The sequence below is a fragment of the Mustela lutreola genome, chromosome 13, assembly GCF_030435805.1.
Source record: "Mustela lutreola isolate mMusLut2 chromosome 13, mMusLut2.pri, whole genome shotgun sequence".
In the NCBI taxonomy this organism is placed as follows: domain Eukaryota; kingdom Metazoa; phylum Chordata; class Mammalia; order Carnivora; family Mustelidae; genus Mustela; species Mustela lutreola.
Window position 1 is genome coordinate 24218269 of NC_081302.1, and position 16106 is coordinate 24234374.

Here is a 16106-nt window from a genome sequence, read left to right on the forward strand (position 1 = left end):
GCCCCCTTCCAAATATTGTGAAATAGAGAAGGTAATATTGAGTCACAGTGAATTGCTTACCTGAATTGCTTATATGAAAAAAACATATAGCATAAAGTAAAAAATAAGCAAGTTTTACAAAAATAACAATACAGAAATAATATATAAGCAGTCTAAAATACAGAGTTTATGTGCAGTTTTGGAGAATAATATCAATCAAAACTACTGATTGATATAAAAGTATTGTCATCCCTAAAGATTTAGATTATGTATAAATTCAAATGCCTTTAGGACTTAGGTGAGTAACACAAGTGAATGAAGCTAGATACAGGACAACAATAGCAAACAGGAGACTCATATATTATCTAAAGGAGAGAGCTAAACTTACCTCTGGTTAGCTGTTGCCAAGAGCATACTTGGATCTGTATTGTAGACTCACAGTTGTTGCTTTTGTGTCCTATTTTCAAAATAATTCAACTATCCAGATATTTTTGTGAAATTTATGATTTTGAAATATGGACAACTCTGAGAACCAAGTAACATGCATTTCTTATTGGTTTCTCTGTTTATTGAGGTATAGGGACTAGAATAGAATGCATGAAGGCTACTAGGTTTTAAACTTAGTATAAATAGTTTTGTTGCACTTATCACATTGGTATAATTTATTGGATCATGTCTCTGTGGTTTCCAGCACCTGCTGGACAAGGTCCATTATCTTGATCACACTTGTGTTATAGTACTTGGCATAGTACTAAGCCTATGGAAGTCATTCTTGGTAAAATGTTAACACTGAATAAATTCATATTGAAGGACTGAACTTCTGTGTGATTGTACCTGAAGTGATTAGGGATAATTGCAGCTCTTAGAAAAATTAGTGAAGACCTTGGATAATATAACCAAGAGACAGAGTTGTTATTATAAGAGCCAGGGGATGGACTTATTTAAATGAGAACATAGCATGCCATTTGTATTTCACAGTGCTAATAGAATCGGGGTTGAGACAGAATTTGCTGAAGATGCCTCCACCAATTGAAGATATTTAACATCCCTGGGTTCTTCCTACTAAATGCTATTAGAGTACCCTTATCCCTGTAAGAATCCACAGTACATACTATGCCCCCTTTGAGAACCACAGGAGAAGGAGAGTGTAAATAAGAAGTCGGTTGCTAGCAGATATAAATATGAAAAAAAAAAACACTTCTTTTGATGTTTGTCTTTTCAACTAAACTGAATCCCCAAACTTTCTGAATTCCACTCATATTAAGTAGAGGGTTTCAGGGCAAAGACTGGTGAAGTCACTGTCCGTTAAGATGAGAGCAACTCAAGATGTAATCTTTTAGAGAAAACTTTGCCTTCCCTAAAAAATATATATATTAATATTATATCATATTATATATAATAATACATTAATATATATTACACAACACATATTTTATAATATGCATATATTATATAATATGCAATATTATATATATTATATTATATATATTATATTATATAATACGTGCATATATTATATGCATATATTATATGCATATATTATATAATACGTGTTGTGTAATATATATATGTGTAAATTCTAAATGCCTTGGCCAACTGTCTAAAGATCAATTTCAAAGCACCCCGGATCGCAGAGTCATGAGAAAAATAAGCTTGGAACAAAAGTAGGTAAGGAATAAATAATTTAGAAAATTGCCTAGGGATGTCCACCTCCTGTTCTTATCTCTTTAAGTCATTTATGTTTAACAGAGTTAAAGAGCTAGAGGCAAAATGGCAGAGCCAAAGGAATTATTCATTTCTATGCCAGCCACGTACCCAACTTATGATATCAAATTACTTGGAACCCTCTTAAAACTCTTAGAATCACAAAATAAACTTCTAAAACCTCTGACTCCTAGAACTGTTCTTTCTCAAGTTTCAAGTTGCTAATTCAGGTTACTGATCTAAATTTCTGCCTTTTTCATTCACTCATCTAGTATGTGCAACACATCTGTCATATAGTGAAGAATAAATAAATATCCCCTGCATAAATGAGTGATAACATGGTCACATCAAGGTTTAAATCACTGATTTCCTTTTTGATTTCTCACTTTCCTTCAGCATGTTCATCCTCTGATTCTGATGTCACATTCCCTCTGTAAAAGCTATATGAGGAAGGTATACTGCTTTAATCTAGCTTTCTCTTTCTTTCTTTCTTTCTTCCTTTCTTTCTATGTATTTCAACATACTGATAATTTCCTTTCCCTTTCTTTTCTCCTCCTTTCTTTCTTCTCTTATTCTTTTATTCTCTTCTTTTTCTTTCTTTCCCTTTACTGTGGTAAATATGATACAAATTTTGGAAATTAAAGGAAGGCTAAGACACCAACTTTCTTCAAGTTGTTTTTAAAAACTGTTAACAAAGAGCATATCGATCTTTTCAGTTGCTAATGTCATAAAAGTTTTTTTGTTTGTTTGTTTTGTTTTTTTAGTTTTAATGGATTATTTGGTTTTCTTTAGAGAGCTATCAGAGTTTATTTTAATACAAAGAAGAGACTCTTTATGAGGAAAGTGATAAACAGAGGGAGACCGAAACTAGGAGGCCTCTGGGTAATGTGAGGTGGTTGGGAATTGGAAGGAATAACTGGAGGTCCTAGGCAAGCAGGCTCAAAGAAATCATTGAGAGGAACACTTTTGAAATGCCTTGAAATGTTGCTGGATCAGACTTCTTACATTGCTGGCATATAGAACGCCAGTCTATATGCTGTCTGTAAGGGTAAAGCACTACCATGGCACCTACTGATCTACACACATCTAAATAGACCACAAAGACTTGAACCACTGCTATTTGAGTCTTGGCAGAATGCCTTGTGATCATTGTGTTCTAGAAAGAACACAGAGATAGGAGTCTTACAAAGAGTGCTATGAGGCTACCTCCAGCTCAACTCTGTATCTCCCCTTGGAGGCTATCACAGTTCCCTTGGGCTCCCCAAGTTCTGATGAAATAGGGGGTTTGGGGACTTGCTATCTCATATTAGAGCTGTAGAATATTGAACCATTTAATTGAAGTCTAGAACTGACTTCATAGAAACAATTTGTAAGGTAGTCATTTGGGCCCCTTTGTTTTAGTACTCTCTTTTATTATAGTGGTTGAGACGATACTAAGGAGCTAGAACCATTTGCTTATTCTTCTCTTTTCTGTCTTTACACATAATGTGTGTGTGTGTGTGTGTGTGTGTGTGTGTGTGTGTATTTTAAATCTAAAATTACCACTTTGTATCTTTACCACTTGAGTTGTTCAGGCCTGGCCTCTCATGAATGAGCTTTACATTATCCAACAATCATTCAAGGAGATAACTTTGAATCATCTGTACTAAGACTTCTCATCAGCAAAACATTCAGAAGGCTGTATGATCTGTCTGGACCATGATTTCTGTTACATCCTCATCAGGAAAACCAGTAAAGTCTTCCTCTACAATAGCTCTAAGCAAACTATGAGATGTGGACATATTAAACACCATTGGAGAGGAACAGCAAGGCTTGCTTTTGAGCATATTCTCAATTTAAGAGTATAGGTTAAGTTAGTGAAGCATGTACCTAATTTTACTGGTCAAGCCTATGTCTAAACATACCTTGATTTATTCTCATATCTACCTATCCACTGTCACCAAAGTGGACAATTAGCAAACAGATACAAAAGCAGGCATAGGCAAAAGAAACAAAATTCTGTTGGCAGATAAAACTTTTTCACAGACTTGGTCGTTGATCTGTATTCTCTCAATCTAGGAACTGGAGAAGATAGAAAACTGAAAGAAATTCTAGGGTCACATCAGGTAGATAAGAAAGTGCATTTATGGATCATCAAGTACTATTTATCCTGTATTTAAATCTGAAAGTACATGGAAGTGATGGCTCAATGAGACATGACTGAATGAGTAACGAAGAAGAGGTGGATTTGCTCAAGAAATAATGAATACAGACCTATACTGTTTAATAATTTAGGGGGAAATATAAATAAAAAATCTTCACCTATCAATCTGAACATCTTTAAAGCACTAAGTTACCTTTGGTATATGTTCCTTTTAGTAGAGATGAAATGTTCTCAGAAGTCTATGTGGAGGTGAGGAGCTGAGGGGTTGGGTGAACCTGGTGGTGAGTATTATGGAGGGCACCTACTGCATGGAGCACGGGGTGTGATGCATAAACAATTAGTTCTGGAACAATGAAAAGAAACTAAAAAGAAAAAAATTAAAATTAAAAAAAAAAGTATATGTGGAATCTGTTATCTTTTCCCAGCTTGCAATCCTAAATCAAATGAGAAGGAAATGTTAACACTTTCAAAAGTTTCAATTTACATATATTGTTTTATTGCAAAACAGCATAGAAAACTGTTAAATTAAACAATTTGATTAAAAATACTACCGTTAGGGGCGCCTGGGTGGCTCAGTGAGTTAAAGCCTCTGCCTTCAGCTCAGGTCATGATCCCAGGGTCCTGGGATTGAGCCCTGCATCATGCTCTCTGCTCAGCAGGGAGCCTGCTTCCTCTTCTCTCTCTGCCTGTCTCTCTGCCTACTTGTGATCTCTGTCTGCCAAATAAATAAATAAATTCTTAAAAAAAAATACTACCTTTAGATAGAATTCTTTGGGAAGGTAAAATATATATATTAAATAATGGATACAGGAAAATATTTAAAATCTCTCTCAAATAACATTTTTGTAGGATTTTTAAGTGAATGCATGATGGAGAGAGAGTATCAAATAACTGACATGTAGAGTCTATTGGTTATATGTATTAGTTATATATGTTTAAGACAGTTTAATTTAGATATGCCATTGGTTTAATGTTTTTAAATGTCACTGTTTACAATACATTAAAAAATACTACTTTATCAGACTTAAATTTCTGACAAAATATATGAAATGTAATTTCTAAGTAAACGAAGTAGTATACTGATTTTCAAAAATTTCTTCCAAAATTTTGGAAAAAAAAATACTGAAAATGACCAATCCATTGTAGACTTAGCTAGCTTCATGTGAAGGGGTAGGTAGACTAATTTCTGCAATGTAGACTCCTGATTAGCATCTTTAAGATGTTTACTAGACACTCCAGGAGTGGGAATTACTGCTTTAGGGTCTATAGGTATTAAACAAATAAATAAATATCCTCCCCCTGTTTTGTGGTGTAATGTTAGCTTATACACTCTCACAAACTGCTTTGTAAATATCAAAGTATGTTGAAGCATAGTACAGACATTATAACAGTCCTCCACATAACAGTCAAAATGTTCCTTCTAAAAAATGTAGATATAATTTTATCAATTTGCTGATTAAAACCAATGACTTTTCTTGGCCCTGCAAATAAAATGTAAATTCCATCACGGTATTTATAAGGCATTCCATAATTTCTTTTCATTACTTTGCCACATCATTTCAAGACTCTTCTTTAATGTGCTGGGGGGGAAAAAAAGGCTCACTTGCCATTCCTAAAGCACCAAACCCTTATCCATTTTAGACAGTTGCATTTGATTCACTCATTTTTCTATACATGGCAGGCTATTCCTTGTCCTCTGATTCATATATATTTTGATTTAAAAAAATATTATTTTCTCTCTGACCTCTCTCTACCTTGACTATGCTAAGAAGCCTTGTCCTCTTCAACCCTACTAATCTCTAACTCAGCATCTTCCATACTTAATCAGAGCACTTATACTTTTTAATGACATTCATTTTTGTTGATTTACTTTCTTTTTCTTTCCATCATGAGCTGCAGCTAACTAAATTTTATAAGGGGGGAAACTATATTTCATTTACCAATATATATCTCACTATGTAACATAATGCCTAACATATAAGTTCTTGAATGTGTCTATTAAATAAACAAATTTGTGGTTTTCATACTTTTCAGTCTTATCAGAAAATGATCTCTCTTGGCAGTTGGATTGTAAAGTCAACCTCTTCACTTAAGGAAAAGCTAATCCTGAACATAGACATTTTATGAAAATAAGACTCTGGTATAATTTTTGTTATAGTCTTCTAAAGGTTTAATTTCAAATAAAAACCCACTCAGGTTAATTTCAAATAAAAACCTATTCAGACATAACTGAGTTGGCAATATGGATATATAACTTTTAATCATATATATCTAATCCAGTTTTGTCTTCTTAAGATTATTTTGTTCTAATTTGGCATCCTGTTCTTTTTGTTAATAAAGTGAATATATTTCTAAAATGCTAATCATGTAACAAAATCTGTAAAATGCAATTTACCTTATTATTTCATTAAATCTTTATGACAATTCACTGGGATAGGCATTATCATCTGTATTTTATTAAGGAAAACATGAAGAGACATAGAAGAAAAGGAACTTGCTGAAGAATAGAGACGTAGATACTTGCAGAGCTGGGATTTAAAAGCACATTTATATGCAAAAGGGTTACTAGTGAAACCTTTATAGGAATTTATTATACATTTAATTTTATTTTCAACTTTACAGAAAATTCATAAGTCACTTTAAGACACATGAGCATACTAAAACAAAGACTTCTCAACATTACATAATTTTTTTTTAAAACAATCTCAAAATATAGACATACCTTATTGCTGGAGGCATCGTTCTTGTAAGAAAAGTGTGATTTTTTTATAGAGTAAAACTTTATATATTTTAATGGCAGAAAAATACTCTTGCAAGTTACCACAAGAAAAATGAGAGCTAAAGAAGATACAGAGCTGAAAAATAACTGAGAACAAGAGAACAAACATAAAGTGCATAGAGAACAGCATACCTCTTATTGTAAAAATCTCTGAAGGAGTACACTATCAGGAAAAAAAGGAATGTGCATGCCAAACTTCATTTTTCATTTTGCTTTGTTTCTCAGTTCAAGGTTAGGAATATGAAATCCAATATATTACAAATTACAATCCATACAGCCTACATGACAAGTATAAAATGTTGCCTTAATTCTTTCTTTTTACTATTGTATCCTGTCATTAAAACATATATGCCTGATAACCAAATTATGGAAATGATTTGAAATCATCACTGCAACCTCATTTATAGAGCTTTTGATGCTTGCTGAATATGAGAGAAGAGTAGAAAATATATTTAAGTCAATTATGGTTTTTTCTGTAATTGTGATTCGCTAGACTCCTCAATTTTATATAAAAATCCATATAATTATGGGAAATGAAATGGAATTACATGATTTAGTTTTAATATAAAATAAGAGTCCTCTTCTTAACTGCTACACAAAGGAGGCAGCAACTTTCAAAATTCATGTGAACAAATCCCAACAGCAGAGGGCAGAAGAGATGACTATCTCTAAGTGAAATATGAGAATATAAAAACATAACTGTTTTTAGTTAAATAAAATTATGCACATTTAAACTTTAGATTTTTTTTGCATCAATCTACATTCTAATACATGTATTAAAAGAGTCTTGCTAGTAAGGTAGAAAATTTATCAAAAATTCATGACAGAATCAACTATCACTAAGAATAAATAATCCCATGTCATAGAGGCAAAAGTCTATATAACAATTGCATATACTATCCATCTAAGGCTCAAGAACATACAAATTATTTGTTAAGTTCATAAACAAGAAGATTTTATGGAGCTTTATAAGTATATGCAGAACCAGCAGAAAACCCAAGAATGGCTATGTTAGTAGTTTATCTTCATTCTTTCTTTCCTAAATTTATCAATTGAGGAAATATGAATTTTAGATAGACTTATTCAAATGATCTTAGTAGTCTTTATATCTCTTCTTTTCTGTACAGAGAAACCCAATTATTTACCACATTATCAAATGCCCTTTGTAACTACTATACAGAGGTGTTTAAGGTCTGCACTCAATTTACATAGACTAACAAATGAGACAGTGATCTCTGTCTTGTGAAAAAATATATATATTTTGGATTATATATCTCATTATCATACAGAGGTTACATTCACATGAATGAATCACATGTATCTCCAGTTCTTATTCTACTTCTCTGCTCCCTCTTAGAGTAAATTTCCATAGAAATTTTTTATACTTCCCCTTCCCCACCTCCTTCTTCCTTGAATTTAGGTAATGTTTAGCATGAAGATTATCACTGGAAAGCTACCAACTCAAAGGGTTAATCCATTACTTATATTTTCTTTTCCATTTTCTTAATTCAGTTGAGTAACACCGCCACACCAACCAGTTTCTCCTCCTCCTCCATTAAGGGGATGTCATTAGGAGCCCTTTACTCCCAGATTAACTTCAATTACAGCTCCTCTTGTTTTCACACATCTACCAGCAAGGAGTCATAAGTGCCTCTAGGACTAAGGGTTCTCTTGGCAAGACACTCATATCTCCCAATACCAGAAGGTTTAAAATTTATCGACATTTTCACCTGTAACACCACCAGATCTCATCACATGTTGCCCTTCATTCCACATTATGTCAAGTCAGCTCTCATCTAATGCACTCAAATCCCCATTAAGTTCTTCATTCCTTCTTTATGACCCCACCTCTTTCCTCCTAAATCTTTTTTTTTTAAATTTTATTTATTTATTTGACAGAGAGAGACTAATCACAAGTAGGCAGAGGGTGGGGGGGAAGCAGGCTCCCTGCTGAGCAAAGAGCCCAATGCAGGGCTCCATCCCAGGACCCTGAGACAATTAACTGAGCCGAAGGTAGAGGCTTAACCCACTGAGCCACGCAGGTGCCCCTTTCCTCCTAAGTCTTGAAATATTTGCATTATGCCTTTTGGATCAGATAACGAATTATCTGCAAAAACGTGTCCTGGGTATACTCCCCAAAAGTATCTTTGCATAAGCATCTTTTCTGCAAGTACTTTTGCTGTAAACATTTTTTCACATGACTAATTGACCATGAGACACTTTGACACTTTGGTTTCATCAACTGGTTGATAGCTTGGTTTCATTCCTCCATTGATGCAGTGCCCACATTTTTATATTATGTAAATCTTAGCCTTCATAATAGTCTATGCAGTGACACAGTTTTGAACTGACATTCCTCATTGAACTTGGGAATATCTATCAATGAACATGTGACAATATGACAAGAACAAACAGTAGTGTAAAGTGTTTTCACAACACAAAATAAAGCTCAGTTAGCGCAGTTACAAATATACATCTTAGTATTTGGAAGCAGATATCTCTCTTTTTGATTATTTTTTAAATTTTATTAAGTTTTTATTTTAATTATATTATAGCTAACATACAGTGTTATATTAGCCTCAGGTGTACAATATAGTGTGATTCAATGATTCTATATATTGCTCAGTGCTCATAATAATAAGTGCACTCTTAAATCCCCATTACCTATTTGACCCATCTCCCATCCACCTTCCCTCTGGTAACCATCAGTTTGTTCTCTGTAATTAACAAACTGTTTCTTGGTTTCTCTCTCTCTCTTTTTCTCCTTGTTACTGCCATTTCTTAAATTCCACATATGATTGAAATCATGATATTTATGTCTATCTGACTGACTTTTTCACTTAGGATTATACTTGCTAGCTCCATCCATGATGTTACAAATAGCTAGTTTGCCTTATTTTTTATGGCTAAATAATACTCCAAAATGTGTGTGTGTGTGTGTGTATGTGTGTGTACACATGCCTACCACCTGTTATTTTTTTCTTTTTAAATTTCACTTATTTATTTTAATTTTATTTTTTTTCAGTGTTCCAACATTCATTGTTTATGCACTACCACCCAGTGCTCCATGTAATATGTACCCTCCTTAATACCCACCACCAGGTTCACCCAATCCCTCACCCCCTCCCTGACAAAACCCTCAGTTTGTTTTTCAGAGTCCACAGTCTCTCGTGGTCTGTCTCCCCCTCTGACTTCCCCCAACTCACTTCTCCTCTCCATCTCCCAATGTCCTCTGTGTTATTCCTTATGCTCCACAAGTATGTGAAACCATATGATAATTGACTCTCTCTGCTTGACTTATTTCACTCAGCATAATCTCCTTCAGTCCCATCCATGTTGATACAAAACTTGGGTATTCGTCCTTTCTGATGGAGGCACAATACTCCATTGTATATATGGACCATGTCTTTATCCATTTGTCCATTGAAGGGCATCTTGGCTCTTTCCACAGTATGGCAACCGTGACCATTACTGCTATGAAGACTGGGTACAGATGGTTCTTCTTTTCACTACATCTGTATCTTTGGGGTAAATACCCAGTAATGCCATTACGGGGTCATAGAGTAGCTCTATTTTTAATTTCTTAAGGAATCTCCACACTGTAAGTGGCTGCACCAACTTGCATTCCCACCAACAGTGTAAGAGGGTTCTCTCCTTTCTCCACATCCTCTCCAACACTTGTGGTTTACTGTCTTATTGATTTTGGCCATTCTAACTAGTTGTATCTCAATGTGGTTTTGATTTGAATCTCCCTGATGGCTGATAATGATGAACATTTTTACATGTGTCTGTTAGCCATTTAGATGTCTTCTTTGGAGAAGTGTCTATTCATGTCTTCTGTCCATTTTTTGACATGATTATCTGTTTTGTGTGTGTTGAGTTTGAGGAATTCTTTATAGATCTTGGATATCAGTGCTTTGTCTGTAGTGTCATTTGCAAATATCTTCTCCCATTCCATGGGTGGCCTCTTTGTTTAGTTGACTGCTTCCTTCACTGTGCAGAAACTTTTGACTTTGATGAAGTCCCAAAAGTTCATTTTTGCTTTTGTTTCCTTTACCTTTGGAGACATGTCTCGAAAGAAGTTGCTGTGGCTGATGTCAAAGAAATTACTGCCCATGTTCTCCTCTAGGATTTTGATAGATTTCTGCCTCATGTTGAGGTCTTTTATCCATTTCGAGTTTATCTTTTCTTTATTCATTCATCTACAGGTGGACACTTGGGCTCCTTCCATAACTTGTTTATTGTAAACAAAGCTACAGTAAAAAAAGAGTGCATATATCCTTTCAACTTAGTGTTTTCTTATTCTTTGGATAAACATTCAGTAGTGTGACGATTGGGTTGTAGATTATTCTTATTTTTAATTGTTTTGGAAACTTCTTATGGTTTTCCACAGTGGCTACAGCAGCAGTCTGCATTCCTACCAGCAGGTCCTTTTTTCCACATCCTTGCCAACGCTCTTGCTGTCTTTTTTATTTTAGCCATTCTGACAAGTGTAAGGTGGTATCTCATTGTAGTTTTGATTTGCATTTCCCTGATGATGAGTGATGTTGAGCATCTTTCTATGTGTCTGTTGGCCATGTATATATCTTTTTTAAGAAATGTATGTTCATGTCTTCTGCTCATTTTAATCAGCTTACTTTGGGGGGGGGATGTTGTATAAGCTGTGTAAGCTTTTTATATATTTTAGATACTAATCTTTTATTGGATATTTAATTTGCAAATATCTTCTCCCATTCAGTTAGTTGTCTTTTAGTTTTGTTGATTATTTCCTTCACCTTGCAGAGCTTTTTATTTTGGTGTAGTCCCAGGAGTTTATTTCTGCTTTTGTTTCCCTTGCTTCAAGTAACATATCTAGAAAATTATTGTTATGGCCAATGTCAAAGAAATTACTGACTGTGCTCTATTCTAGGATTTTTATGGTTTCAGGCCTCAAGTTTAGGTGTTTAATCCATTTTGAATATATTTTATGTATTGTGTAAGAAAGTGGTCAGTTATATCCTTTTGCATGTAACTGTCCTTCAACAGTCTATTTGCTGAAGAGGTTGTCTTTTTTCTATTGGATATTCTTGTCTCTTTTGTTGAAGATTGATTAACCATATAATTGTGGGTTTGTTTCCAGGCTTCTACCCTGTTCTGTTGACCTGTCAATTTTTATCCCAATACTATATTGTTTTGATTACTTTAGCTTTGTAATAGAGCTTGAAGTTTTAATTGTGATGACTCCAGCTTTGTTTTTCTTTTTCAAGATTGTTTTGACTATTTAGGGCCTGTTGTGGTTCCTACAAATTTTAGGATTATTTGTTCTTGTTCTGTGAAAAATGGTGTTGGTATTTTGATAAGGATTGCATTAAATCTGTAGATTGCTTTTGGTAGTATGAACATCTTTTTTTTAAATTTTTATTTATTTATTTTGACACAGAGAGAGAGAGAGAGTGAGAGAGGGAACACAAGAAGGGGGAGTTGGAGAGGGAGAAGCAGGCTTCCTGCTGGGCAGGAACCCAATGTGGAGCTGAATCACAGGACCCTATGATCATGACCTGAGTTGAAGACAGAGATTTAACCACTGCCACCCAGGTGCTCCTAGTATGGACATCTTAACAGCATTTGGTCTTCCAATCCATGCAAATGAAATATCTTTCCATTTCTTTGGATCATCTTGAATTTCTTTCATCAGTGTTTTATAGTTTTCAGAGTACAGGTCTTTCACCTCCTTGATTAACTTTATTTCTAGATATTTTACTCTTTTTGGTGCAATTGTAAATAGGATGGATTTTATAATTTATCTTTCTATTGCCTCACTATTAGTGTATGGAAATGCACCAGACTTCTGTATGTTGATTTTTTAATCCTATAGAATTCATTAATCAATTCTAATAGTTCTTTGGTAGAATCTTTAGGGTTTTCCTTATAATATCATGTCATCTGAAAATAGTGAAAGTTTTAGTTCTTCTTTACCAATTTGGACACCTTTTTTTTCCTTTTTCTTATCTGATTAGTGTGGCTAGTATTTCCAGTACTATGTTGAATAAAAGTGGCAAGAAGATCTTGTCTTGTCCCTGACAGGGGAAAAGCTGTCAGTTTTTCCCCATTGAGTATGATATTAGCTGTGAGCTTTTTGTATTTGGCCTTTATTGTGTTGATGTATTTTCCCTCTTAACCTACCTTTTTGAGAGTTCTTATTGTAATACGCTTTTTTCAGTACCTATTAAAATGATTTTTTTAAATCTTTTCTCGGATACCTTTTTTAATGAAGGAAAATATTTCAGCAGTAAAAGAAAAACTCTGATTTCAAATAAGGAGTCATATCAACAAGGAAAAAGAAAAGTACAACTCTATGAAGGAAAGACTTCAAAGATAAGTACAAAAATAAAATTGGTGCAGTATGGCTGTGAATTCACACTATACATTTGTAAGGTATTCAAATATTTTATATTTCCCAAGAAATTATTTTTAAATTTTTTATGGTTAAGTGTGTGTTTTTTTTTAATGAATGCCTCTCTTGTTTTTCTTTATTTTATCTTTTTTAGCAGAATTGCCTTAAGCCTTGTTGGTTCTGCAGCAAAATTTTTTGCAGCAAAAATACTTGTAACAAAGATGTCTATGGTCTAGATGCTTAGAGTGAAAATATCAGATATGAATTTTCACCTGTCTTCTGATATTCTCTTCTTAATGTCTCCTTTGACCTCTTGATCTAACTGAAAACTAGCTCTCCCCTGGGAACATGACCACTCTTGTTCTCAAAACTCTTAGCTACTTTCTTTGTGCATTTTTTATATGCCTGAGCAAAAAAATGAAGTAAGTGTCCTTCTTGCTGCTTTCAAATCATTTATTTCCCTTCATTTCCTTTAAACATTCTCAACATTGATTCACATGCCAACAGACCATAAAGCCCAATTTTACTGATAATTATAGTCATCTGTAGATTCCCTAGATTCCCTGTTGATTGCCTTCATTCAGTCATTTTTAACTCCTAAATCTCTGTTTACTCTGTAACACTACTTTTATTTACATATCTGGGTGATTTCAATGATCTGTCCTTCTTTCCAATACTATTGACCATCCATTCCTTGACCTCATATCTTTCAGTTATTTGTCTTTTGTCTAACATTAGGCATTCATTACCATAGTGGTAATATAGAATCGCAATCACTTCAACTTCTCCATTATTTCAGTATCAATATCTTTCCATCCTGATCTACAGAATAATGCAATCACCATCATCCTTAGATTTTTTCCCCTATACAACTGACAACTTTTTACTAATTGTCTTCATTTCACATTTTCATTTTTATTTAGCTTAAATTGTTATATGTTTGTATGTTATATGTTTATATGTTATAATCACTTTTCTATATATAGTTTCAAATCAAGTGCCTTCTATTTCTTCCCAGTCTCTTTCGAAAATCCTATTGTTTCTTAAAAATATGTCTCTACTCTAATTCTACACTTGCACAGAGATAAAAGACATAAAAAGATTAACTGGTCTTACCTTAGATCCATGGCCACTAATCTCCAGAGGGCCATAAATGCTGCCCAGTAAGCATATTAATATTTCATAATCTATTTAGTATCTTATTCTTTTTAAGTCTTACACCTTTTCCTCTCTCCTCAAGTTTGTTAAATACTTCCCACCTCCTTCATTGCTTTGCATGATCATGCTTTTCCTTTACTGACTGGAATTCTTTTTTTTTTATTGAGAAAGAGAAAAAAACTGAGGTTTTGGAGGAGAGAGGGGTGGAGGGTTAGGAGAACCTGGTGATGGGTATTAAAGAGGGCACATATTAAATGGAGCACCGGGTGTGGTGTATGAACAATGAATCTTGGAATACTGAATAAATAAAATACTTTTTTTAAATAAAAAAAGAATATTCAGTATTCTGTCAGTGCCATTAAGCATATATTTTTGCTCTCTTCCTATATCTAAAGATAAACCATCTCTCTTCTTAGGGCCATCCTGTTTTCTTGAATATAGGAACCATCCTCTTTTGCCTATTCATATCATTCTGGTAATTCAACCTCTAAATCTCCCTCTTTCTCAACTTTTTTTTCACATTAAACTGCGTCCTTTCTTTCAAACTTAAGCTGAAGTTATTTATTTCAGATTCACACACACACACCAGTTCATCGATAATAACCCAGTGTTGTTCAACCCAAAGGTCAATTCTTAGTCCTCACTTTTCCTGACTAATGAATTACTTTTTTTCTTCAAAATTTTATTCATTTGACTTATATTTTTCACTTAAAACAATGTGGTTTTTTTATGACCCTGTTCTGTGATGTCAGTAAAATATGTCAGAATAAATTCTTAATTCAAATAAAGTATTAAATTCAAAATATGCTTTGGGGGAAATCTGTTCAATGTTTAGAAAAGAAAACTGAAAACTGGTGATAACTGAAGCCAGGAGAAAGATGATGTTCTCATCTCAACACAGAAATAGCAATATTTAAAAGATGATTGTTAAATATTAGGGTATTTCTTCAATATACTAATTCATTCTTCATCATAAATTTAAAGTTTAAGCTTAGCATGGTCTAGGATGTTTAGTGTTGGGGAAATGGGCTTTCATCTCACTTATTTAAAGTATTCAAGTCCAGTTTTTGAAACATTGGTACCATTCATGTGACATTACAGTATTCATGAGTCCTAGTGGCATACATATAAACAGTAATACAATCACGCAGAGAAGAATTCAACTAGAGCAAGAGATGAAGACCATGGCACATGAGAAATATGACAGGAACTCTCATACTAAATCAATAAGATTTTGTATTGAAGTGTGCTTTCTATAAGCTGACCCATAAGATCCAGGAGATTTTGGTAACTGAATTAACTGAAGTGTGCTTTCTATAAGCTGACCCATAAGATCCAGGAGATTTTGGTAACTGAATTAATGTTAATGCTATCTACCCTCTACCAGAAAGATAATGAGGCATAGGTGAAGCTAAATTAAAAAGAGTAGTGGAGACATTAAGAATATAGATAGGAATGCTCTTTTCATTATTCAGAGTAGTCTTCACAATGTTTCTTGAATTATGCATTTAGGCAATTTTGAATATGCAACCAGCAGTCTAGTTTGTTTAATTTGTGAACATTTATAACCATTATCTGGTAGCATCTGAATACTATACAATGATCTTTAATGATTTCCATTTTGAATGAAGACATATTCACCTATTACCCTATTAGGAATATACTTTGTTTAGCTTCAACAATGGACCAATGAATTTCCATTTCTAAGGAGCAGGTCATGGTTTTTAAACATAAAAATGAAGGTAGTTTTTAGTATGTGTATGGAATGCCATGTACAACCAGAATAATTTTCTTAATGCATTTCTATCATTGTAACAACTTATTAGCTACTAAGCATACACAGATTTGATTATTCTTTTCTAACTTCTGCAAGGATCTAGATCATCCATAACACATTGTAAAATAACTATAGCAGTATAGAGAGAGGAAAATGACAAGTTAATTAGCTAAGGAAATACTAAATAAGTAAA